The sequence below is a fragment of the Corvus moneduloides genome, chromosome 14, assembly GCF_009650955.1.
Source record: "Corvus moneduloides isolate bCorMon1 chromosome 14, bCorMon1.pri, whole genome shotgun sequence".
Lineage (NCBI taxonomy): Eukaryota > Metazoa > Chordata > Aves > Passeriformes > Corvidae > Corvus > Corvus moneduloides.
In genome coordinates this window covers 17,330,983-17,336,982 of record NC_045489.1, presented here as the reverse complement: position 1 = coordinate 17,336,982, position 6,000 = coordinate 17,330,983, and the positions used below count along the sequence as shown (strand labels likewise).

General features: G+C 57.3%; 1 protein-coding gene across 3 annotated transcripts in view; it reads left to right on the top strand.

Annotated features, from left to right (window-relative positions):
- Window positions 1-1,020: 1,020 nt before the first annotated feature.
- Window positions 1,021-6,000, top strand: part of LOC116450846 (gamma-aminobutyric acid receptor subunit alpha-3-like) — a 72,181-nt gene continuing 67,201 nt past the window's right edge. Inside the window, exon 1 of one of the 3 annotated variants that reach the window (XM_032123713.1) lies at window positions 1,021-1,181. The gene's annotated coding sequence lies outside the window, so the exon portion shown is untranslated. Of the gene's footprint in view, window positions 1,182-1,241; window positions 1,368-1,520; window positions 1,619-6,000 lie in introns of those variants that run through there. The other 2 variants (XM_032123715.1, XM_032123714.1) reach the window with 2 other exon arrangements.

Below are 6,000 nucleotides of genomic sequence, written 5' to 3'. Positions count from 1 at the left end.
GTCCTGTGAGTATTTAATCTCCATTGTCTGGGGTTGGATGTGATGGTGAGGGCTGGAGAAACTTATCTTGATTACAGTTTGCGGTGGTTCAGCGTTCCTGTAAGAGAGCCAAGTGTTGCAGTAACACTAAGGACGCCTCCTGCTCTGGTCTAAAACATGGCAGATTTGATTGTGGGGGCAGTGGCCAGGTTTTGTTTGCGATGTTGGTCTTCAGGTCTTGTGAGCTCCTCAGGTCTTGCCTGTGGACCCTGCCCAGCAGAGCAAAGCAGAACTCTGCTGGCATTTAACCTGCTGCTTACAGATACATCTGGAGACATGGGTTAGTAAAGAGCACCCTCAGATCACAGGGGGCTGAAGTTTGGCTTTGAAAGAGAGATGAGGTTCTCTTCCTACTGTCCAGGAATATGTCACGATAAATGCTCCTACCTCCCCAAAGTCAGGATGGCTGTGGTCTGCAGGAATGAGGTAGAACCGTGATTGCCCCTAACTTTCTCCTGGAAGCAGGAACTGGGTCATTTTCTAATACTTCAATGCAGAGAACTGACAGTTAAATTGGATTTAATCACTCATGCCTGGAGGGCCCTTGTCCTGAAGTATGTTTCCGTGTTATTTTAAGTATTCAAAACCAAGAATATTTTACAGAGGAGCTCTGGGGTGGTCAGCACTGCCTGCAGTGATGCTCCTTTCTCTCACCCCGCACCCTCAGTGATGGAGGGCTGGTTCTGTACCTTGGAGTCAACTGCGGCTGAGCCTTGCAGCGCGTGTTTAACAAGGAGAGCTCTGCAGGGACAATATATTTTGAGTGCGCCTTACTGTCAGCTTTCGCCTTCCCAGCTTCGCTGCCGGGAGGCTCTGCAAAACCTCCCCAAGCCCAGCCAGCTCCGGCCAGCCCTTCGTCTGGGCTCCCTGCATTTCCACACCGCTTCTGCCCTTGCTTTCTCTGCCCACTCCTTGCTGCATTTTAACCTCACTTCCTCCTCTCCCCTTCCCCGCGTTAGTTCCCCTCTGCCTATCGTTTTATTGCGATATACGCCTCGGCAACCCCAAGTTGCGGGCCAAACTTCCCTGCCCCGGCGGAAGACCCGGGATTCGGCCAGGCCTCGCAGCGTGGAGGCAGCTCGGGGTGCTGCCCACCTCCTCGCCGGAGCATCAGCGCCTCGAGGAGCTCCCCCCTTCAACAGGTAGGGAGCAGCCAGCCCTGCTCTGCTCATCCTCCTGCGCCGAAACCATGGCGGTGCTCTGAGGCCGGGGCTGGGCGGAGGACCCCGGGGCATCCATCGCTTGGGGAGGTGGCCCCAAACCGGGGCAGCGACAGCGACCCGTCCCCGCTGCCTACGCTGCGGGGCGGGCAGCTCGGCACAAAGCGGGTGGGTAAACCCTCCTCCGGCGCGCGGGGAGAAGGAGGAGGAGGAGGAGGAGGAGGAAGGCGGGGGGATGCTGCTCCCCTCCCTCCCTCGCTGTCTGCCTCGCTCGCCGCGGCCGGAGCAGCGCGCAGGCGGCACTGGCAGCCCCGGCCGGGCGGCACGGCGGGCTGGGGCGCGGAGCCCTGCGCAGCGCTGCGGAGCCCAGCGGGCTCCGGCCGCCCCCCGAGCCCCCCGCCGGGGCAGCCGGCGCGCCGGTGAGTGCGGGCGGGTGGGCGGCGGGCGCGTCCCCGCTCCCCCGGGGCATCCCCGGCGCAGACCCGCCCCGGCGGGGGCGGACGCGGGGGACAGCGCGGAGCCGGGCCGGGGATGGGGCTGCCGGGGGCTGCGCCGGCCGCCGGGTATTGTCTGGGGGGGGTCGGCGGACGATAGGCGGAGCGGCGGGGGAAGGGGGGGCTCGGCCGGGCGGCCGCGGGTTCGGAGCATCCCCGCTCCCGCAGCAACTCCCGCGCGTGTCGGTCCGGAGCGGAGCCGTGCCCCGGTGCTCCCCGCCGGGCATCCAGCCCGCCCGCCTGGCACTGCCGGCTGGGGGACGGGGAGAGCGGCCGCGGGGAGAAATGCCTGGAGGAGAGCAATCCTGAGCCCCCCCTGGCTGGAGCCGGACCGGGAATGCAGGGGAAGGGCTGAGCGGGGAGAAGGGTGTAGTGAAGCAAAGTCAAATTTCCCCCTGAATCCTGCAGCCAGGCCTAGTGGGCACAGATGCTGTGTTGGGCTGGGGAGGGAAAGGAGTTTTGGGGGCTGCAGTTTCTGAGGCTGGTACGAGGGAAGGGGGGGGAAAAAGAGGTCCAGGTCTTTTCTCCTTCTCCCAGAGTTACTAGGACTGAGATACGGATCATTAAAAAGGAATAGCCTAATGCAATTAAGTGGCAGACAGTCCCCACTGCAACACTTATCCATTGTTCCTCGCTCTGCCTTCTGCCAGAATGGTTCTCGCCCGGACAAGAGAAGTACAATTGAACAAATAGTTCATTTCCCTGGCCAATTGCATCTGTAGTGTCTCCCTCGAATCTGCTGCTGACTGGCTGCAAATGCAGCAGCGTCCCCAGACAGAAACAGAGAGCCGGGACCCTCTGGTGAGATTCCCACTGCCGTGGGCTGGCAAGAGCAGCTCCCAGTGGCTGCTCACCCAAGTTGTTCTGATGGCAAGAGCAGAGCAGGTTTGCTCCCTCACCTCTCCATCCCCTTAGTGCCCTTCTGGGGAGTGCAAAGAAGAAAAACAGCAGGTGCTGAGGCAGGACCAGCCCACAACTAGAAGATGCTACTTGTGGTTCAGGCAAGTCGTCTTTCTGTAGTCTGTCTCTTAACTTTTTCCTTGCCCTGGAGGATGTGGGATTTTGGGGTGTTTTGAGGCGATGCTCTTTCGGTGGAGCTTTGCCAGCCTGCCCTTCAGCCTGTGCCCGTGGTGCCCGGGTGCCCCGCAGTGCACAGCGGCAGGAATGCTCAAGCCTGACCCTGCTGCTCCTTTCTGAGAGAGCTCCGAGCAGCTGGAGGGATTGCGGCTGCACCTGGGCCCTCGGCACACGCTGGCCCGGAGGCTGCTGTGTCCTTTCCCCTGGAATCTCCTCCCGGTTCAGAGCGCGTGGAGAGGCACAGATGCATTGTCTGCACTGCTGCGAGACACCCTCGGCACGGGGTGACTGCTGCTTTTCCTCGCTTTGGAGCTTCTTGTCACAAGTCTGCATCATGGAGCTTTTCTCCTTCTGTTCTTTCTGCTTTCCTCTCTCTTTGTCTGTAGACTGCCACCTGTCCCACTTCACTCTCAGCTTCTCCTTCAGCTTTTCCTGCTTAATGTGTCCTTTCACCTCAGTTTCTTTTTGTCTAAGTAGACCGTGTCCTCTTCAGCCTGCTTCCCTCAACACTGGAGACAGAGCCCAGCCCCTCATCTCGGTCAGAGTATTCCTGCCAACTGTTTACAAAAAGTAGCACAATACCCAGGCTGAACACTGACATAATTACATGCCCAGCCAGAGAGTGTAGTAAATAACCCAGCTTTTCAGGCTTTTGCCCAGTGGTGAGTCTTTTGCCATCTCCTTTGCCCATGGGCTAAATGTATTATACTTGGCTTGCATTTACTCATATTCTAGAAGCACAGAGTCGGTGCAGCCGTGTGTGGCATTACAGTGGATGTACAGGGATGTCTTGCACCATACACACTCCCTGTGCCTGTGTGCATCGTGTGTCTCAATCTGCTCCTGGGGCCAGGCTCTGAAAGTCGTGCTGGGCTCCTGCGGGGGCTGCCAGGGCAGGGACAGCTGCTGAGGTGTGGGGATTGTTCCATCAGCGAAGGAAAGATGGCTCTGGGGTGAAGGTCAAAAGCACCAGCAAAAGAAACGCAGGGCTTGGTGCAGTTTGCACTGCTGGCCAGTTTTCCAGAGGTTGGTGTGTACATGGAATTGCAGACCGTGGGTATTGGCAGCACGGTTGTATTTCCAGTTGTGATTGTGAGCCTGTCTGCAGTTGCTTTGATTGTGAGTCAGTCTGTCTGCAGTTGCAGTAGCTGTGAATCAGTGTCTGCCTGTAATTATGTGGGTGAATCAGTGTTGGCTTGTTACACTATGAGTGCAAACGGTTTCCCATAGCAGTTGTGGGTGTGAATCACTCTACAGTCCCTCTGGATGTGTTTTTGAGTAGAGAGATGCAATACTTGGATTAATTTTGTTTTGATGAGGAAAAACTGTCAAGCGGCTTCTCATTTTGGAAAATTAAAGCTGGGTTGGGAGTTGGGCACGGACCTTATTTCTTCGTTACCAGCAGAACAACTTAGAGAAGAAATCCACTTCAAGGCTTGCTCCCAAGATTTACATGTTGATCTAAACCTTTAATTTCTTTGCCTGGTGCCTCTGCTTACAAGTGTCTTCTTCTGCTGGCATCCCTTGCAGAGCCGCAGACAACACATTTGGTAACCATCACGTGTGCCTCGTACCTTCTGCGTGTGGCAGATTCACGGGGAGGTTGTTTATGGCTTGCACGGTGTGTGTGTGTTTGCAGGGACAAGCCGGTGTGTGCCTCTTGGGTAGGTGAGCACAAACATTTCCACGCTCGGGAGTCGAGGACTGTGTGGCTCCTCTGCCACGCGCCCCTCGCTGCGAGCCAGGGCTGTTTCTCCACGTAGGTGGTAAACAGCAAGTTTGATCCAGGAGGACGGAGGTGCTGCTGCCGGTTTCTTGGTCTCTGATTTCTGCAGAACGCTGTTGTAGCTTCTGGCCTTCAGCAGCATCTGTGCAGCACCAGAACTAGAGGCGAGCTGGAGAAATTCGGGCGACCTCAGGTGATGGAAACAGAGCACTGGGCTGGATCCAGGCTCCCAAAGCCAGCCTGGCCCTGTGCTGGCTGGTGCCGGTAGAGCTCGGGGCTGGCAGGGCTGGGCTGCCTCGGTGTGTGCTGAACTGGGTGTCTGTGCCTGCGCCGTGCACACGGGCGTCCCAGCGAGCTCATTTCAGAACAAAGGGATGCAAACAACCTGGGAAGCAAAGGGATGTTGAGACAGGGGTCTTGTGAAACACCACGGTGCCTTACTCTGCCGTTTCCGGGCTTCCAGATGAGCTGTGGCTGCTCATTGCTGCCCCTGCCCTCAAATGAAAAGGTGTTTTTATTGTGAGGGACCCTCCTTTTCAGCTGGAGTGATTGAGAACTGAAGAAAACCCTCGCCAGCGGGGACACAGGGCAGCGTGTGCCTCGCCTGTGTTTATTGCTGCTGCGCTGAGCACTTGCTGGCTGCGGAGAGAGCTTGGAGCTTTGCTCAAAGAAGCACTGAAGAGGCACAGCAGTGGTCACCAGAAGCCTGGTGTGCTCACAGAGGGTCAGGGTCAGCTGGACAGAGCACAGCCTGTGCAGGCTGGATGATTATGCAGTCCTTGAGGGGTGTTGAAGGACCTCTCCTGCTGCCTGGGACCTGTTTTGGAGAGGCTCCAGTGCAATGAGGAAGGGCTTTAATGAGCTTCTTGTGCTGTGCAAGTGCTCCTGAATTTGGGGGTAAATATGCAGGTGTTGTGAGGTCACGTACAGTGCTGTGCTTGGCTGAGCTGCTGTGCAGGTGGGCAGATGGTGCTTGACACCACCAGGCTCTGGATCACCCTCTTCTTCCTGCACAGAAGTGCTTTGATCTGGGATTTTGGGCTGAGGCTGCCTCTTCTTCCCAGTCTGATTTCCAGCTGGCTCCCAGCATCAGCTCCTCGCTGCACAGCCCTCCCCGAGATATCTGACTTGACAAAATATGAGGAACTACTGCTGGTCCTGGGGGCTCAGTGGGGGCTGCCAATGCTCAGCTCCCCTCCAGCTGATGCCACTGGTGTCCCTGCATGGCATGTGGGGATGCTGATCCAATGACACCACAGGTGGACAGCAGCTCTGGGTGCAGTGCTGGGGCAAATCTGTCCTTTGGGCTGGTTTCTGAATGCTGCCTGGGTGGTGAGACTATTGCTGAGTGAATCAGATGGTTCCCCTGGCTGTGTGTGTTCCCAGGAGGCAGTAATTTGGGTGAGATACCCATGTGACTCTCACAAACATGCCCGGGGGGGTTTATGGGCCTCTTCTGCCTTCATTTCTTTTCTGGTGCTTGCAGTACCCCCCTCTCTGGCCG